The 22,270-nt window shown below is 35.3% G+C and overlaps 1 protein-coding gene and 1 long non-coding RNA gene across 10 annotated transcripts in view; one reads left to right on the plus strand and one right to left on the minus strand.

Annotated features, from left to right (window-relative positions):
- Nucleotides 1–22,270, minus strand: part of LOC106876343 (uncharacterized) — a 390,872-nt gene that overhangs the window by 281,924 nt on the left and 86,678 nt on the right. The window lies entirely within an intron of this gene.
- Nucleotides 2,806–13,055, plus strand: LOC149134976 (uncharacterized). Its single transcript, XR_016242186.1, has 2 exons — nucleotides 2,806–3,683; nucleotides 11,923–13,055. It is a non-coding gene; the product is annotated as an uncharacterized LOC149134976 (long non-coding RNA).

Here is a 22,270-nt window from a genome sequence, read left to right on the forward strand (position 1 = left end):
AGGGAAAATTGACTGTTATTTCTAGCATGTCAAGTAATTACACTGAAGGTATCCTCATTAGCTCGTAGCCACTTATATGATATTCAGAGATGTGGTTACTGTGGTATATGATAGGCCTAGATACAAAAAATACAGGAACAGTTGTGAGGAAACATTTCAAACAACACAAAAAATAAATCAATAACCTATCAAAGAAATATAAGGCCGATGTATTAAAATAGCAAGATCAATAAAGCTCTCTCCTCCTCACTCACTATGTGTGTGTAAGTGTGTGTGTGTAGATATATATGTGTGTATGTATGTATGTGCACGTGTGTACATACATATGTATATATATGCACTTGAGTATACACACACACATACATGTATATGCATACATGCAGAAGTGTGCACTTGCAAATATATGCTTTGTGCTTGTGCATGTTTGTGTGTGTGTGACTATATATATTTGTACTTAGACATTACTATATATAGGTGCATACATGCATATGCATGATATACATGCATATGCATGATATACATGCATGCCTACATATATGAAGATATATACACACACACACACACACACACACACAAATATAGATATTTTTCTCTCTCTCTATGTATGTATATATGTGTGTGTGTGTGTGTGTGTGTGTGTGTGTGTGTGTGTGTGTGTGTGTGTGTGTGTGTGTGTGTGTGTGTGTGTGTGTGTGTGTGTGTGTGTGTGTGTGTGTGTGTGTGTGTGTGTGTGTGTGTGTGTGTGTGTGTGTGTGTGTGTGTGTGTGTGTGTGTGTGTGTGTGTGTGTGTGTGTGTGTGTGTGTGTGTGTGTGTGTGTGTGTGTGTGTGTGTGTGTGTGTGTGTGTGTGTGTGTGTGTGTGTGTGTGTGTGTGTGTGTGTGTGTGTGTGTGTGTGTGTGTGTGTGTGTGTGTGTGTGTGTGTGTGTGTGTGTGTGTGTGTGTGTGTGTGTGTGTGTGTGTGTGTGTGTGTGTGTGTGTGTGTGTGTGTGTGTGTGTGTGTGTGTGTGTGTGTGTGTGTGTGTGTGTGTGTGTGTGTGTGTGTGTGTGTGTGTGTGTGTGTGTGTGTGTGTGTGTGTGTGTGTGTGTGTGTGTGTGTGTGTGTGTGTGTGTGTGTGTGTGTGTGTGTGTGTGTGTGTGTGTGTGTGTGTGTGTGTGTGTGTGTGTGTGTGTGTGTGTGTGTAGATAGATATAGATGTATAAAACTCATTAGACAGCATTATTTTCTTTGATAATTTCACACATACTTTTAAGGCATACATTATTTTCTAAATAAGCATACAATTTTAGACTCACTAAAATGTAATCTAAAGAGTTTCATCATAGATTTTCTTTTTATCTCTTTGTGAGCAAACAACAGGAGATCAGTCAGACTTGTTTCAAGTCTTCTTAGACCTATATCAAAAAAAGAATATCCATCTTCTGCCCACAGAAAGAGATTAATAACTTAACCCCTTTGATACCAACCCAACTGAAACTGCCAAGTTCTAGTGCTACGTAAAAAGCACACATACTAGTACCAAGTAAAAAGCACCCGTACTGGTGCCACATATAATGCACTTGTGCCAGTGCCCCATGAGAAGCACCTGTGCCAGGACCACATAAAAAAAGCACCCAGTACACTCTGTAAAGTGGTTGGCATTAAGAAAAGAATTCAGCAATAGAAACCAAGCCAAAACAGACAACTGGAGCCTGGTGCAGCTCTGCAGCTGGACAGCTCTAGTCAAACTGTCCAACCCATGCTAGCATGGAAAATGGACATTAAATGATGATGATGATGATATTCCATCATAATCATCATTGAACATCCACTTTCCATAACTGCATGGCTCAGACTGAATTTGTCAAAGCAGATTTTCTACAGACAGATGCCCTTCTTGTCTCCATCCTTCATATGTTTCTAAGTAAGATAATGTTTTCCCATAACTTGACATGCTTTTCACAGAAGACTAGAAATGCACGACCTCGTTTGTATGATGACAAGGCTCATTTACGACCATCAAGTAATGTCTCAACAGGGGTACAGGCAAACACACACACACACACACATACATACATACATGATGGGCTTCTTTTAACTCCCATCTACCAAACCCACTCAGAAGTGCCCTAAGTACTGTGCAGTGGGACACAGAACCCAAGACCATGATTGGAAAGCAAGCTTCTTAACCACATATATATAAACAAACACACACACACATATACAAATATGCACTCATATTAATAAAAACAATGTAATAGAGAGATTCCTTTAGCCTTTCTGAAGGTATGACTACCTCTCTGGTGCCGATACCATGACAAAATGCACCAAGTAAACTCTGTAAAGTGGTTGGTGAACAAGCAGGGAGTACATAGAGTTAAAAGGGCTCTTTAGTCTTGACAAAGACAAGACAACCTCTCAATGCTGATGCTATGATAAAATATGCACCTAATACATTCTTTTAAGGTGTTTAAGCTGATGGTGATAGGAAGGGCAGTCATAGGAACCAAGCCAAAAACCAATATGAGCATGCAAGGTGCTCATCTAGGCAGGCAGTATCTCAGACCATGGCTATTTGTCGAATGAAAGCCAGCATGGAAAGTGAATATAAACCAACAATGATGATGATACATAAACTTGCAAGGCACATATACACACATGCCTGCTTAATACAAACTGCATTTATGAAATAACAATACATTCTTGTTAATAATATTACAACACAATTCACTTTTCTCCTTTCCCAATATTTCACATAAATATGTTCATCATCATCATCATTATCTAACATCTGCTTTTTATGTTGGCATGAGTAAGATGGTTTGACAAGGAATCTGTGAGCTGCAGGACTGCATCAAGCTCCAATGTCATTTTTGGCATGGCTTCTATGATGCCTTTCCTAATGCCAACCCCTTCATAGAATGTACAAGGTGCTTTTTCATGCCTCTGTCATCAGGGAGGTGGCAGTCAAATAAATCAACTGTAGTATTTGACTTGTATTTTATTTCATCAAACCCTGGAAGAATAAAAGGTAAATGTGACCTTGACCTGAACTGAACTCAAAATACAAAGATCTGGAATAAAAAAACTACAAAGCATTGTGTCTGACACTAACAATTCTGTCAATCCACAGCCCTAACACTATTCTTTTACTAGTTTCAATCATTGGACAAAGACCATGCTGGAGCAACACAAATGAAAATAGCAATAAAAGAGAGACAATCAAGAAATGTTTTACAGCAAACATCAAAAATGAAAGATGTCTGTGACAAGAAAAAATTTCCAAGTATCAAAAACAAAAAATTAGCATCAGTTCATTTTCTTCCAAAGCAGAGTATATATTTCTGCAACCAACACGTAAAGAATTATAGCTGAATGTGGAAAATAATTCATTGAGACTTGACAACAAAGGATTTTTTTTTTTACTTCAACGTTACAAGGAGGAATTTGCTGCGTTGGTTGGTGCAACATGAAATGAAGCTATGAGATGACATTAGAGATACAACACAAAAAAAACTGTTTTGACGGTAGATGCATGGGATGCAACAAAAGAGTTGCTAGTACCAGTGCCATCCACACTACCCACCCCACCACCACCACCACCATCACACACCATCATATCATCATTCCCATCACAAGTACCATCATCATCAGCAGCAGCAGCAACACTACCAACCTGCTAGCAGCAAATTCAAATGTTATGCAGGTAATAGACAGATTCTTATTCTATGAATAAGTATGCATGATTAAATTTAATGTGTGTGTGTGTGTATGTGTGTAGTCATAGATATGACTACATGATTCTAAGCAAAAGACACACATATACTTCAAATGGGTATTGGTTCTTTTCTTGTTTCTTTCTCATTTCTTTTATCTTGCTCCTTTACTTTACTTTGATAAAGAGTTCACCCGGAACATCTGTCTACTTCATTTCCTTTCCTTTTTCTGGCATGCTACTCATTGTGCACAACTTTTATAGTTAATTTTTTATGTGTGTTTACATTTTGTCCGTCATCTTTCAAAATATTTGTCTACCTGTTGTTGTAACCATTCACATTGTCCCACAGTCTGTCACTTATTCCCCTCGTTCCACTTGATATACTGCGTTTGACTAACAGATGGATGATCATGGATGGGATAGTGTTTTATCATAGGTCTGTCGGATGTGAACCTACCCAGGGGCTAAAAACCAATGACAGCAACTGAAAATTAATATGAATAAAGATTAACCATTTTATGTTCTTGAGAATGTCATCAACATCACAGATACTTACCCCAGCCTTGTTTCGTGAGGATATTTCTAAGATAGCCACAGGGCCATGCATGGACAGTGGAGATACACCATGATATAACTTGCATTAACAGTTACACAACACTACATCTACCACACTACTGGTAGCCATAACAGAAACGCAGTTTGTTAAGTGTAGGCTAATATATGTAACATAGTGATTCAGAGGTAAGTTTTCATCAAATGAAGCTACACGTATAAGGAAAAAAAAAACCATTAGCCCTAATGATGATTTTTGTCAGTAGGAGCAATGCAAATATATGTAAAATTAAAATTGAATAAAAGTTAAATGAAGACATACAGTAAGAAATTATGAAAATTCAGAGCATGTTTCAGCATTATTAGACCTCTTCAGCAAATCAAGCCTACCATGTGATTAGCAAATTATACAAGGATTAAGCAATTTAAGATTTAATGGAAATATACCCTGCTTTAATATAGATTGCCTTAAAAGTGATATCTTCACTGCAACTAGCTATAGCAGAGATGGAATACAAAATGACATGGCGTATCAAAGAGATATCACAGAACAGAACACACTGTGCTACAAATATACTTCAGGAGAGTAAATGACATGAAAGAAATTTTCTTCCTTTAAACAGAGAGAGAGAGAGAAGTGCAAGAAGCAACCAAAGATGAAACAGAGAGATATATTGCAAGGCAATTATAAAACATATATATCATTACATCACAAATATAAAGTAGTGCCACCCTCAACACTACTACAATGATGATGACGATGACAACCAGAACCATTTTCTATCTCACTTTTATCCTCCCGCCAGAAACCATATGTGCTTAGAAGCGTGGATATTTCAAGACTATCATTATAAAAAACATTTCATTGTGTGTGTGTGTGTGTGTGTGTGTGTGTGTGTGTGTGTGTGTGTGTGTGTGTGTGTGTGAGTATGTAATTCTATAAGGTTAATTCAACAGAAAAGAATATGAAATGTATACATACATACATACACAACGCACAGAAATATATATATATTTATACATACATATATATATATATACACACACATGCACACATAAATATATATATATATATATATATATATATACACACACACACACACATAGGCATACATAAGCATACATGTATACACATACATATCATGTATGTGCATGTGTCTGTGTGTACATATGAAATTACATATAGTTACACACTCATATAATATATATATATATATATATATATATATATATATATATATATATATATACAAAAATGAAAAGAAAATGGAAATTTATGATTGACATATTTTAATTTATTAACATAATATATTATTATCATAATATAATATAATATAAACATTATCATCTTACAATTTTTTTAATTCAGACCTAATAATGAATTTATAAAAACTTATGTTTTGGGGTAACAGTCTCATCAAGGAAATATTAGACAAAAATTACATATGAAGAGTTTTATGACCATAATATTAGTATTTATTTATTTTTTATTAATTTTGAATTTTTTGTTTTTATTATATATATTATTTTAAATTATTGATGTTCACACTTACAAACATAAACATATTCAATTCAGTCTATTCTAGAATCTAAAACTCCACATATGTAATTTTTGTCAATTAAAATCCCTGATGAGATTCTTAACCAAAAACATGAATTTTTATAAACTCATTATTGGTTCTGAATCAAAACAATCATAGGATTGTAATATTTATATTATATCATTATATATTATATTATCCTAATATAATATTATGTTAATAAATTAAAATATCATAAATCTCCCATTTTCTTTTCATTTTTGTGAATTTACAAACATTCATGTTTTTGAGTAAGAATTTCATCATGGAAATATTTGACAAAAATTACATACGATGAGTTTTAGATCCTAGAGCAGGCTGAATTAAATATGTTTATGCTTGTAAGTGTGAGCATAAATAATTTTTTTAAAAGTATATATTAAAAATATATAATAAAAAGCAAAAAATCAAAATAAATAAAAAAATAATATAACGGTTATAAAGCTCCTCATATGTAATTTTTGTCAAATATTTCCCTGAGATTCTTACCCCAAAACATGAATTTTTATAAATTTATTATTTTGTCTGAATCGAAACAGTTGTGAGATTTGGGTATTAAACCAGTAAACCAGTAAAAAATTTAATGTTTCCATCCCCATAGAGGAGCCTGTTTTTCCTTGTATTGGATTTTAATTTTATATATATAGGAATGTAAAAATATATGCAAATACAATTACAGCATGGCCACAGTCTAATGACTGAAACATGTAAAAGGGTAACAATTTCATATGTATACATGCATACCATGTGACTAAGAATTCCTTTTTAACAGAACAGTTTAAATGCTGCCTTACTTATGGACAAATGTATGCATCTCTCTCATATATATATATATATATATATATATATATATATATATAATATAGATAGATAAATAGATAGACACACACACACACGTATACATATTTACATACATCTGTATACATATAAATACATGTATAATAATCATCATCATCATCATCATCCTTTATACATTTGTTTCCTCCCATCCTGGGATGAGCTATCGGGTTTCAACAATATCTTGCCACTCGCCACACCTTGTCATCTCATCATTTACCAAAGTCTTTTGTCTTGGCAAACACATATGGTCCTTTGTGTTCTTCAGCATCTACCATGCAACTGAGAAATGCTGGCTAATATTTTTTGGTGTGAGTTCCAGCAGGTTTTAGCAACAAGATGCCTTTGTATCACCAACCCTTTACACAGGGTGTATTTTTCCAGCCACTGACAAAAAACAGAGATTGTCTCCCATCCATTATACACAGGCATACATCTAACTCAATTGGGTTTAGGTCTGTAGTTTCTCAAACACTCATATGCATTATTTTTTAATAGTGCTCAGATGATGGTTTGTATTGTGCAGATCTGCAGTTCCCGACACCATATACATGATACTGCAACACCTCATCTCACCTAATCTCACATATAGAACTCATTCACCTGTTTTTCTTTGTTTTCACACCAGACATAGGATTCCAATAATCATTGGATACTTTTGGAGAATACTGACTACTGGAGTTGTGGATTATCAAACAATGGTGAACTTCTCTTCAATACATTTCATGGCATAGTAATGGATTACTTAACTGTCTGATTTGCATCATTGTCTAGCCAATAACTGTGGCATGCTTCCCCCTTTGATATGTACCAGCACTTTATGTATCCCCTGTAATCCTCTCTTTCATATATATATATATATATATATATATATATGTGTGTGTGTGTGTGTGTGTGTGTGTGTGTGTATTCCAGGTGTTACAAATTCAAAAGAAGCTATGTCTGACCACTTAGACTAAAGAACTTAAAATAAATCTGAGAGTGAATAAAAATATTTAATCTGTAATCATAAGTTCACCAAAATAAATTTTGTCGGACTAACGATTATGGATTTTATATATATATATATATATATATATATATATATTTGCTGTAATTATTATTGATTGTAAATAGATAACACCAGCTTGGTGAACAACTGGCAAAGTGGTGCTGTCTGCTAACTGTAGACATTGCTTGCAGTGAATAGAATTCTAGATTCGTCTTTAAAAGATGTAAAATAAAAAAAATAAAAATCGAAACAAAAAAATATGAAGTAGAGTCAGGTGTGAGGATGTTGTAAGGAGAGATGCTATATTGCACTATAGACCTACCACATCCAATCTAGTCTAGCCCAGCCAATCATACAAAGGTAAAAAAAATGGACATTAAGAAAAATGCTACTCATATTGTTTAGCCCCAGATCAAATGCGAATGACCTGGCCTAAGATCAGAAGTATTCCAAGTGTGATTATGACATGATTTCTTTTCAAAAAGTATCTTAGACTACATTAACCAGCATCGTTCTTCAGTGGTCATTGCTATTATTATTTACTTGTGTATAATCCCCACTGTCCTTTGTCTTTGTAATGTCCGAAATGTTTTTTGTCAGCCCATTAGGCCAATGAAGAAAGTATCGTTATTATTATTATTATTATTATTATTATTACTAGCTGACACCGTGCCGTCAAAAATGACAGCTAATTGTGGTATTTTATATATAAAAAGGGTACAAAAAGGTGAAAAAAAAGAAAATCAAACAGTGCTTCAACTTTGTGTTAGTGTGTGTGTATGTGTGTGTGTGTGTGTGTATGTGTGTGTGTATACATTTATATGTATGAGTAGCACAGTCTGTAGCGAACATGGTTTTCTATACTTTGTTACAGCCCGCTTCCTTCCTTTTTAAGTGAGTCTGTTTATATATGTATATGTATGTATGTATATACGTAAAAGCACCCACTACACTCTCTGAGTGGTTGGCGTTAGGAAGGGCATCCAGCTGTAGAAACTCTGCCAAATTAGATTGGAGCCTGGTGTAGCCATCCGGTTGCACCAGTCCTCAGTCAAATCGTCCAACCCATGCTAGCATGGAAAGCGGACGTTAAACGATGATGATGATGATGATATATACATGTGTGTTATTGCGCATGTGTCTGTAATTCTATTTTTTATGTAACTTTTTAAATAAACATGCACAAACACATACACTCACTCAAATATATAAATATATTTTTCACAAGCACATACACATACACACACGAACTGGCAGAATCGTTAACAAGCCAAAGTGCTTAGTGACATTTTGTCCGCCATTACATTCTGAATTCAAATTCCACCGACATAAACTTTGCCCTTCCTCTTTTCTGGGTCGATAAAATAAGTACCAATTGAGTACTGAGGTCAATGTATTTGACTGATCCCCCTACCCCGAAATTGCTGCCCTTGTATCAAAATTTGAAACCATTATTACAATTATTATTATTATTATTATTATCATTATAAAGGTGGTGAGCTGACAAAATCATTAGCACACTCGGTAAAATGCTCAGTGGCATTTCATCTGATTTTGTGTTCTAAGTTCAAGTTCCACCAAGATTGACTTTGCCTTTCATCCTTCTGGGGTCAATAAAATAAGTACCAGTTGAATACTGAGGTCAATGTATTCAACTGATCTTCCTATCTCGAAATTGTTGGCCTTGTGCCAAAATTTGAAACCATTATTATTATTATTATTATTATTTAAGAGGAGAATGTGATTTGAGGAAAATTTGGCAGCTATTTCCAGTGAATCAAGCAATTCATAGAGACTCTCCTGCTTCTGATGATAATGACAATGATGATGAAAATGATGAGGATGACTTGTACCAAAATAATAAATCACTTATCTCTATAGTAACCAGTGGAGCGTTAAACAGATAAAATTCCTCAAATTATTTAGTTACACCTCTTTACATTGCGAGTTCAAATCCAGAAGTCAAATATGTTATTTACCCTTCCAGGAACACTAAAACAGATACCAGTAATACATTGGAGTGAGTTAGAAGCCTGCAAGATGTGGCCTTGCACATATGCTGTACAAAATTTCATTAAGTAGCAGTTATATAACAGGGAAAATTTAATCAATGATAGCCAATTCTGAATATATTTTAACCCTCATGACAATGTAAGAAATCATTATTATTAGTATGCATTGCTATTCAATTATGATCGAGCACATACTGAGTTCAAATCTTGCCATGGTCAACTTTGGCATTCATCTTTCCAGGATGGAGTTGATAGGATCAAGTAATACCAGTCAAGTACTGGGGCTGATTTAATCAACTATATTTTGTCCCAAAATTGAGGACTTGTGTTTCAGTGAGAAGCGCTTGTTAATTTATCTACTTATATTAGCTGTCTCTATCAAGTTTTTTCTCTCCCTTTCTCTCTCTCTTTATCTATCTATCTATCTATCTTTTGTGTCAGGGAGAGTGTAGGAGAGGAAAACAGAGAGGGGAAGGAGTAAGGATAAAAAGGCACAAGACAGAAAGGAAGAAAGACAGAAAGAGAGAGCAAGAGAGAGAGAGAGAAAGAGGGAAAGAAAGAAAAAATAAGGAAGGAAAGAAAGAAGGAAAGAAAGATAGAGATAGAGCAAGCAAAAGACAAAATGAAATATGCAAAATAAAATTTTGAAGAATTAAAACATTAAAAATAAAATCGAAAACTCTCAACACTGCATGGCACAAGTTATTTAACAGAGAGAGAGAGAGAGAGAGAGGGAGAGAGAGAGAGAGAGAGAGAGAGAGAAGAGAGAGAGAGAGAGCAGTTTAACAGACTGGAGCTGTGAAGCTTTATAAAAGATCGCTCAAGTATGGTTGTAGCTAATGGTGGTTGGTTAGACCTTTTCGAGAAATCTTTGTTAGTGAGGGTTAGGGTTACAAAAGTGGCAACAAAACCATTAGGAATTTGGCAAAAAAATCTGTTGCTTTGCCTCGCTTTGCTTTGTTTTGATTCGATTTGTGCTCTGCTTTCACTTATTCACTTTTTTTTTTTAAATCACACATCAACAACAATCTTCTTCTCACACATCAGATGAAGGCAGTCAAGCCAACAGTGATAAGAATATTCAAAATCCATCCTGTCTAGTCGACAACAAATCTCCACCAAAAACAAAAAAAGACCTCCGAATATGAAAAAAAACATTTAATACAAAATAAATCCATCGACCATGTACCTCAACATCACCCCCGCCTCACAAAAAAAAAAGATGAGGAAGTAAAGGTTAAAATTCACAATTGTTTTTTTAAATTCCCCAGCACCATCACAGCCCCTACAACTAAAACAAACAAAACATCATATAAATTAATAAAACATAAAACTTCAAGGAAGTATTTAAAACTGGCAGCATTATTGATGCTGGAGATTTTCTAGTAGCTTACATTTGATAAGCAGGATTAAGAAGTAACCCCCACCGCCACCTAAAAAAAAAAGATTAATTTGGAATTAAATATCTGTTAAATCACACACACACACACACACACACACACACACACACACACACACACACACACACACACACACACACACACACACACACACACACACACACACACACACACACACACACACACACACACACACGCACACACACGCACAAACATTGTATCTTCATTTTTTTTCTATCCAATCATATTTCTGGTTCATTTATTTCATCTCATTCATTTTCATCAATTTATGTCTTTTTGCTTGTTGTTGTTAATTTTATCTTCATATTAATTTTTCTATAAATTTTCCTGTTTGCATTCATTTCTATTCATTTTCCTGTTTTCTTCCAATTTTCATCAATTTTTAAAGTTTCATCCACTTCCATGCAGTTTCATCTATGTTTCATCTAATTATTGCCAATTTTTATCTCGTTTTCATTAATTTTTATCCAATTTTCATCCATTTATATATGGTCAATTTTTATACAGTTTCATCCATTCTCATATAGTTTCAGCTATTATTTCATCAACCTTTCATCAATTTTTATACAGTTTCATCTACTGTCATGCAGTTTCATCTAATTTTCATCAACTTTTATCCACTTTGCATTAATTTTTATTGAATTTTCATCCATTTATATAATTTCATCCATTTTTATGCAGTTTCATCTGTTTCATCAAACATTCATAACACTTCAATTTTTATACAGTTTCATCCATCTCAATACATGTCATCTCTATTCATTCGTTTTATTTTCATTTAAATTTTTTTTCTCTTCTCAGTTTTCCTCTTTTCTCTTATATTTTTCATTTCAGCAATTATGATCTTGAACACAACTTTTTGGAGAGACAAAGAATGAAGACAAGGAAGGCAAATAAAGAAAAGAAAGACAGAAGGATGATACAGAAGTGCAGAAGGAGATAAAGAAGAGAAAGACAAAGGTGAAAGAAGAGATGATAGGAAAAGACACTTGTGGAGGGCAGAGAGCCGAAACAGAAAGCTACAAAGAAAAGACAGAGAGTAAAAGAAAGAGACCAAAAGAAAGAGAACAACGGAGAAAAGGGGGATTGCAAAAAAACCCAAAAAAAACAGAGACAGAGGAAAGAAAGAGAAACTAAGTGTTGATGAAAGAAGTGGTAAGGAAATGAAAGAAAATGAAAATAGGTTTATCTTCCCTGACAACATGATCCTATAATGTCATAGGTCATGTAACCAATCTACCAATGGCTGGAGTTTCCATTTCCAAGCTGCAATGTAATAAAAGCTAGATCTTGGCTTTCTTGTACTCTGTTTATAAAATCCACTATAGATCTTTGCTAGCCATTAATACAAATGAAGATAAAAAAGGAAAATTCATGTCTGTAACAGCTTTTAAAATCTTAACACAATTCTTTACTTAAGGTAATGAACCAATGAAGGAGACTTCTATATAGTCAACCGGTCTGATAAAAAATACTCTCCTACCTTAAAAAGGAATAAAGTATTGGATAATGTAGTCGTAGATACACTATGTGCAAATAAAAAAACTGGATGATAATAGCTTTATCATAGATTGGTCAAACAGAGCCGATGTAGGTCTAAACAGAGCTTTCCTTAACAGATTTACCAAACTGCAGAATACAGTGACAGAGATACTAAACAACTAATACAGTAATATCACACTAAAAACACCAGTTCTCATTCAACCCTTGGCATTAAATACTGTCAAGTGAAGATAGTACTTAGATGGACGACAACATAGGAGACTTAGACCTTGTAGAAAAATTCTTTCAATATTTCAAAGATAATGGCGATAGCCACTAAAACAGTATTTAATGGCAAAATAGATACATGAGCCTATTAGATACATGCTGATTTCAGCAGCACATATTCAGGGGGAAAAAGATGTTCTCAGTGCATTAACCCTTTAGCATTCAGTTTACTCTATCAAATATAATGCTTATTTATTCACATTGTTTTGAATTTATCATGTATTATCTTGTAGCTTTGAAATTTCAATGAGGTGGTTGTTTATTTTTAGAATGACATTGTAAAGTAAGTGTGAGAGGCCTGATCTGGTAAGTTTGAACATAAAACAGGTAGACAATTTGGACCTGATATGGCCAGTTTAGATACTATAAGTCCAACTTTGCATAAAGGAGCAAGGGAGATGGTAACAACCTTTCCCAACAACTTGAATTACTTTCTTTCTCCTTAATGACCACAAGAATAGTTTCAACTACTCAATAGATTCAACAAGTAGTCAGATCAAGTGCAGACCACCCTTGAAAAATTGGTGTAAACAGTGTTGTTGCCATCAGTATCAACAAAAGCTTTCTATTGAGCTTGCCACACAAATCTCTAGTCAAAACTGCCCAGCCTATGGACTTGTTCTCATCTCTTAGATCAGTAGCTTCTTGTCAGATGACACTTTCATCACATATGTTGACAGAGCCCTCACTGACCAACATATCAACTCTGGTGTACCTGAGGGTTTAGTTTTTGTCTCCCAAACTTTTCCTCTTATACATCAATGGCCTACTTACTAGTCATCATGCCCAACAATGTCCAAAAAATTTAATAGATTTCATAAAAAGATAAAGAGAAAAAGAATACAAGAGTTGCAAAGACAAAAACATTTGCCAAAACAGAAATTCACACCATGATGAACACAGTTGACAAGAGCCAAAATTTTAACAATTCCCTTTCCAGATACACCGCAGTTACTCCCATCCATATTTTTATAATGTAAGTAACCATGTAGCGCCTTTACAGCAAGAGACCTGTTCTTTTCTGGACCCATCTTACATACTTTAACATCTCATCTTTTAGTATAAAGCCACTTCCCTCTCTACTCTTGTCCTGCTCACTCATTGGAGACCATACTATTGAAAACTGCATAGTAACCTCACTACTGCTGGAGCCACATAAGAGCATCCAGTGTAAAGTGGTTGGTGTTAGGAAGACCGTCCAGTCATACAAAAAAACATGTCAAAGCAAACACTGGAGCACAATGCAGTCCTCAAGACAAGTTGGATCCTGTCAAACTGTCCAACTTATACTAGCATAGGAATTGGACATTAAAACATGAAGATGATGATGAATTTTGATAGCATGACTAACCAGAAAGAATCACTGAACATCAGTCAGCTCAAGGAAAAACAATAAAAAATGAAGGCAGAAAGGTACAAGAGGCAATACCTTCTTGCCTGAGGAATGTGTCTAAGAATGGGCAAAGAGGAAAGAGACATACCTGTACTTCTTACAAAAAATCATTACTTTATTGCTGAAAATTGGGTTGTTGGATTCCCTTTTATCATGTGCTTGGTAATAATATTAGTTAACTCTTCTAACAACAGGCCCCCTTTTAACTACAGTTACGTATTATTGGGGGTAAAAGCAGTTTTTTTTCTTTGTTTTTGCTTTTACTACCAAGCTATGAAACACTGCAACCGAGAGGTGTTAAATTATGAGCTTAACGGATATTAAATGCTGCATACCATCAGCTATTCTGAAATAAACAACTACATTATGGTATTGCAAGAAATACAATATATCATGGAATATGGCAGAGAAAGCAGTATATTATGGGATATTGCAAGAAAAAGCAGTATATTATGGTATATTGCAATAAATACACTATATTAAGAGATATTACAGTAAATATAAAATATTATGAAATATTTTAGTAAATATTGAATATTATGGGATATTGCAAGATACACAGTTTATCACAGATTATTGCCAATATGTGACACCCCATAAACAAGGGCCTCTTCACTGCTTTTGCATGTTTATTTCTTCCCGTTTTATCAGCCCCTCTATGACTCCCCACCCTAATGGATCCCACATTTACACATTCACTCTATTCTTCCTCCCAAAATCTGTTAACCCCTATCTAATTCTTTAATAACAAAATTTTTAGCTGGGCATCAGCATCATCAGTCCCATCAAAATAAGAGAGGGCACAAGAGTCAAGTGTGCTGCTCTCCTTAATCTTGACAAACAATTCATAATGATTACCTCTAGTATAGATATGAGGTCACAAGTTTGAGGGAAGGGGTTCAGTCAATTATTGGAGCAAGAATTTCACTAATACTTGTTTTATCACACTCCAGGAAAAATGAAAGTGAAAGCTGAACCTAGTGTGATGAAATCAGAATTTAAAAGGATACAATTAAATACTACTTGTCCCTTTACTAACTCTGCCATTCCAATGCCCTTAATAATAATTCTTTCTACTAAAGGCACAAAGGGTCTGAAATTTTGTGGGAGGGGAATAGTCGGATACACTGATCCCAGTGCCCTTCACCCCTTTGGGGTCGAAAAAATACCAAAATCAACCTCAGCAGGATTTGAACTCAGAATGTAAAAGCAAGTAAAATATCACCAAGCATTTTGCCTGACACAGTAATGATTCTGCGAGCTCGCTGTCTATTAAAAATAATGACAATGATGAAGATAATGATTTTTCTAAATTTGGCACAAGGCCAGCAATTTTATGGGGAGGGAGCAAATTGATTACATTGACCCCCCAGTGCTCAAGTGGTACTATTTTATCTACTACAAAAGGATGAAAGTTAAATTAACCCCCATCTAAATTCTAAGCATTTTGCCCACTACGTTAACAATTCTGCCAGCTCACTGCCTCAATAAGAACAAGAGCACTCAGAAAGCACAAACCTCCACCAAGGTAACACCAACATCCTCTCAACAATTAGCCAGAGATGATTTTTAAAATGAGAATATCTGGAATAAACTTGACTGATCTCACAAACAGTTATACTAAAAATGAATCCGACTGTTCTCAAAAATTAAGTTAAAAGAACCAGAAAAATAATCCAGATTCTTTGTCCGGTACCAGATTGATCCCAAAATCTAATGACTTTGTGCCAGTCACGAGGTCAAACATCCTTGAAAGTTTCACCGGAATACATTCAGTGGTACTTGATATATCTTGAGATGTTTGTTTGTCCATGGACAAACAAAACAAACATACATGGCTGAAAACAAACAGACATGGCTGAAAACAAAACCTCCACCTTCGTGAAGGCAGAGATAATAATGATTTCAAATCTTAGCAGAAGGCTAACAAGTTCAGGGATGTGGGTTAAGTCGATTACATCAATCCCATTGCTCAACTGGTATTTATTCTATCAACCCTAAAAGGATGAAAAGCAAAGCCAACCTTGGTAGGATTTGAACTCAGAACAAAGAAATAGTGATGATAATTTCAAATTTTAGCACAAAGCCAGCAATTCCAGGAAGGGGGTAAGTTGATTACATTGACCCCAGTATTCAACTGGTACTTATTTTATCAACCCCAGAAGGATGAAAGGTAAAATGGACCTCAACAGAATTTGAACTCAGAACGTAAAGGTGGACAAAGTACTACTAAGCATTTTGCCCAGCATGTTAATAATAATAATAATAATAATAATGATAATAATGGTTTCAAATTTTGCCACAAAGGCAGTAATTTTGGAGGAGGGGATGAGCCAATTACATCGACCCCAATGTTCGACTGGTACTTATTTTATCAACGTCAAACTCAGAACATAGCGATGGATGAAATACCGCTAAGCATTTCGTCCAGCGTGCTAACGATTCTACCAACTTGCCACAATAATAATAATAATAATAATAATTATAATAATAATAACAATAATAATTGTTTCTGGTTGAGGTACAAGACCAGTAGTTTTGCAGTGGAAGGGTCTAGTTGATGCCATCAACCCTAGTATTTGGCTATCACTCTTTTTATTAACCTCAAAAGAACAGGGGATAAAGTTGACCTCAGCAAGTGGGCTTAATCACTCATCCTTAATAACAATACAGGAGGAGGAAAAGATGAAGAATTCGTTTTTCTAACTTCACCACATTTTAAAGGATGGGGCAAGGCCAATTACATCAACCCCGGTATTTGATTGGTACTTATTTCATTGACCTAGGAAACGATAAAAGGCCAAACTGACCCAGTGAGATTTGAACTCAATAACACTGAAAGGCACAAGAAAAACTTGCAAAACATTTAGTATCTTGTTCAACTATTTCCGGCAATCCACAACCTTCATCATAACAATCATAATAGTAATATTCATATTTTCATTTCTGCAATTAATTCAATGAAGCAATGCAGTCCCTGAGTCATTCACGAAATTATCCTAATGCAGATGTAGTGAAAGGGAAATACAAATCATAGGAAAATTAACAATTTGATTCATTAGGACGGAAAGAGAAACATTGAAACTGAGAGAGCTGTGTGCGTGCATGTGTGTGTGTGTGTGTGTGTGTGTGTGTGTGTGTGTGTGTGTGTGTGTGTGTGTGTGTGTGTGTACACAAATATGTGTAAAGAAACAGACACACACATGTGGAAGAATGCATGCATTTATTGGTTTGAATAATTTTGAATGTCAGAGTTTAGTAAGAGAAAAGCAACAAAAACAACTGTAACAATTATAAGCCTTTCTATAGTAATAATGGTCATTTTATATTATAAGTCCACATGGCTACACCAATTTGAGTGAAGTGGTACTCAGTACATGACTAATAATACCTAATAATAATAATAATAATAATAATAATAATAATAAAAATAATGATAATAATAATCCTTTCTATTAAAGGCACGAGGCCTGACATTTTGGGAGAGGGGACTAGTTGATCACATCGACACCAGTGCGTAACTGGTACTTTATTGACCTCAAATGGATGAAAAGCAAAGTCAACCTTCACAGAATTTGCACTCAGAATGTAAAGATGGGCAAAATACTGCTAAGCATTTTGCCCAGCATGCTAAAGATTCTGCCAGCTTGCCATTATGGTTTCAAATTTTTGGCACTAGGCCAGCAATCTTAGGGAAGTGGGTAAGTCAATTACATTTAACCTAGCATTCAGCTGCTACTTATTTCATCAACCCCAAAATGATGAATGGTAAATTCTCAGCACAATTTGAAGTTAGAACATAATGCCAGAAGAAATGCCACTAAGCATTGTGTCCAGTATGCTAAGGATTCAGCCAGGTCACCCTGAAATACAAGTCACAAAGAATGATTTGTGATCATCCTGTGCTTTGGGGAGAATACAAAATGACACTCTTAAACACTATTCTAAATACCAGGAAACCCCAAAATATCAGAACTACAAAAATATTGGTCCCTTGGGTAATGCCCACATCCTAAGGAAAATACTGTCAATCAGGAAATACCTGATTCTTTTTAACCCTTTTGTTGCTGTATTTATTTTGAGATGCTCTGTGTTTCTTTCAATTAATTTTAAATATCACAAATAATTTTGTAAAATAACTTAGTTATCATTGCGTTAGTGTTAGGAACATAAATTGTGACTAATGTTTGGTGGAAGATTTTCATTCAAAACTTAGGAAAAACAAGACATTTGTACTACAGTGCCAGAGGTGGTCTCAGCCAGAGGTGGTCTCAGCCAGATTTGGTATCAAAAGGGTTAAAACGCAAAATTGCTATTACAACAAACTTTTAACAAAATTCTAATTCTCAGTACTTGATCTACTTTTCAGTGGATAGTGGGGGGTGGAGTTGAACAATACCACTGAACCTCAGTATTTGACTGGTATTTTATTTTATTGAACCCAGAAGAGTAAAAAGCAAATTTGACATCACCAGGATTTGCACTCAGAACCTAAAATGTCAGAACAAATTCCGCGAAAAATTTTCCTGATGCTCCAACGATCCAACCAGTGCACTACCCAAATTTTTCATCGCAATAATGCAACGTAACCAGTAGTCTCTGTACAGCTCATGTAACATATTCCCAATACTGTCACCACCCAATATCATAACACAACCCATTAGTGTATACTTTATACAATCAACACCCAATAAAATAACACAAGGACATATTCTTACATAATCGATACATGATGCTATAATAACATCGACAAGCCACACACTACTCAGTTGTGATCCAATATAATAACATAATCTATGCTACACATGTTCTATGCAACCACTACCTGATATTAAAACACAACTCACACAGCACACAGGAAACACAATCACAATCCAACAAAATTTTACAATTCACATACTCACATACTCTACTCAACAAATATATGAAACACTTCAAACAGTGTTCCTCAACCATTTTTTTCTTTTCATCTATGGACCCTTTGATTGCAATTTTACTCAGGTAGATCCTCCTAGCCATTTAACTTTAAAAAAATCCTATTATAGGTGCAGGCATGGTTGTGTGCTAAGAAGCTTGCTTCCCAACCCCATGGTTCTAGGTTCAGTCTCACTGCATGACACCTTAAGCATGTGTCTTCTACTATAACTTCAAGCTAATCAAAGCCTTCTAAATGAATCTGGTAAACAGAAACTGAAAGAAGCCTGTCATCATCATCATATATATATTTTGTATGAAGGATCGCGGGTAAGGCCAAAACAATGCGAAATAAATGGCAGGAAAATCACAAGGAAACAAATATATGAATTAATGTAGACTTACTATGTATTCAATATTTCAGGGTTATGACCCCATTTTCAAGAAATTAATGAATGTTGCCGATGTGGGTGTGTGTGGAATGGATATGTGGGGAAAGGTGTTGCTATAGCAACCAGCTAGCTTCCTGTAACTCTCTTCCGATTGTTGATCTTGGGTTTCTTTTGGTGGATGAGGATGGCCTCAGAGATTCTAAAGTTGCCCCTGTTCCACCGTGTTGCCTTGATGTGCACTGTGAAAAAACATCTACGGAAATGTCAGACCCAGGAATTCACAGTGCACATTGAGGCAACACAGTGGAACAGGGACAACCTTAGAATCTCTGAGGCCATCCTCATCCACCAAAAGAAACCTAAGATCAACAATGGAAGAGAGTTACAGGAAGCTAGCTGGTTGCTATAGCAACACCTTTCCGCACATGTCCACTCCACACACGCTCACACACACACACACACACACATCGGCAACATTCACTAATTTCTTGAAAATGGGGTCATAATCCTGAAGTATTGAATACAAAGTAAGTCTACATTAATTCATATATTTGTTTTCTTTTGAGAACTGAGTGAGACGACTAAATTCAGACATGCGTTTAATGTGATGTTCTACTACTTCCTGTACTGCACTACCCTTAGATACAGTGGAAACACTGGCAGATTGTTACGGAAGAAGGACTTGAAATGTAATAGATGCAAAGTAATTAGCAATAAGAATGCACATCAAAGCAAGTGCATAAACAGCTCAGGCAGACCAACTGTGATGTATTATAGTTAGTGTCACTTGGGTAACCTTATCAAGAAACCTGATTGGTGTAGTTGTTACGATAAGAAGAAGTAGAAAAGTTCAAAGAGCTGATAACTCTGTTGGCAACAAAGAGCTTTCTTGAGTAAATGAAAGAAGCCTTCATGGTCACTTGATCTGCTAGAATAGCAGTCAAATCATATTCCACTGCCTTGAAATGAAAATACATTGCATAATGTAGTCCAAGACAAACTATTTGAATAGAAAGACAGGATGGCCATTTAATTATAAGGCAACAGAATCAAGGATGATCTGGGTTAAACAATAATGAAAAACGATTTCTCTCTCACTCTCTCTCTCTCTCTCTCTCTCTCTCTCTCTTTCTCTTTCCTTCTCTGTCTATCTTTGTGTAAGAGATGCAGTATGAAACAAACTATAAGAAGTGTTATGTTTTGTCATAGTGAATGTGGCAGCTCAGTAAAGGCTGGAGCAGGAACGGATTTTCTTCTTTTCCCCTCATCTACTAGCATAAAGCTGACCCTTATTCCCTGGTTCAAACTACAAGACAGCCTTAGCTAGTGCTGGTGACACGTAAAAAGCACCCAGTTCACTCTGGTTGGCAATAAAAAGGGCATTCAGCCACAGAAACCATGCCAAAGAAGACACTGGAGATTTTGGGGCCATGAGATCGAATCCATGCCAGCATGGAACATGGGCATTAAATAATGATGATGCTGGATGAAAAAGTTTACATTTATTTTCATAAGTCCTCCAAGACCAATAAGATCAATGCTGTTAATATTCCTCTTGAACAGCAGAAAGTTGAGAGCTACAGGAATAACATGTGCAAAGACAGGATTCCAGAAAGCAAGCGTTGCGGAAAAGAAGGACAGAGTAAAGTTGCTAGTGAAGAACCTGTAGAGATAGAATAATATGGGTGATAGAAAGAGGAGAGATGAATGTCTGGATGAAGGTAACATGAAATCAATTAGCTCTGATGGGGTAAAACCTACTATAGTGAGTGGTAGTAGAAAAAGCAGCAAGAGAAAACAGTGTATCTGTGGGCCAGGAGTTGGGGTGTGATGGTAACTTCTTCCCAATCAGTCAATAGCTTTTCTTCTTTTCTTCTTATTTTATGTGGTCTAGAACATCTGTGTAGATAAAAGCAGCACTGTCCTCGATGTGGGTGTAACACCAACTATTGGGTCTCATCTGAGTTTTGTAGACAGATAATAGTCGTCCAGTACTGAAATATTTTCTGGCTCTGAAGAGTAAACTTGGTCTTTTTAATTCAAGCTTTATCTTTGTTGGAATGCAACATCAACCTCCAGGCAAGCCAACAGCATTTTCAATGTGTGAGTTGAATATGCTGCAGGGTATTAAAAGCATCACCTGATGTACACAAGAGAGACAAATGTGCTGCTTACGGACATGGGATGGGAATCGATATTGGAGGCTGGATGGGAAAATGTTGATGCTGATAAAAGAAGATAAACATGAAAGAGAAAGACCAATGAAGATGAGCAGAAAAAACAGACAAGACTAGATCTCATGATGTTGATACAAGAACAAGACAAATAATAATAATAATAATAATATAATACTGCAGACCCATCCAACCCACACATGACATCATGGAAAAATAGATGTTGAAATGAAGATGGTAAGGAGAAGAAGAATGATGGACAGAATGATAATGATTGCAATGATGAGAAGGATAAGTACATAAAAATAACGATGACGAGAATGATGATGATCGCAATGACGAATGGAAATGATGATAACAAGGACAATCATGATGATGACAAACTGAAAAATGGCCATATAATCCAATTGAATCTGGAAAATTTTAAAAGTGGAGTTGATGCCTCATCAACACTTGAACTCAAGAGCTGAAAATAAACATTCAAACCAACCTAAAATAAATTGGTGCGTCTGTACCACTTCACTGATCTGTGGAGCAGT

This window comes from Octopus bimaculoides, chromosome 6, assembly GCF_046866305.1.
Source record: "Octopus bimaculoides isolate indiv1 chromosome 6, ASM4686630v1, whole genome shotgun sequence".
In the NCBI taxonomy this organism is placed as follows: Eukaryota; Metazoa; Mollusca; class Cephalopoda; order Octopoda; family Octopodidae; genus Octopus; species Octopus bimaculoides.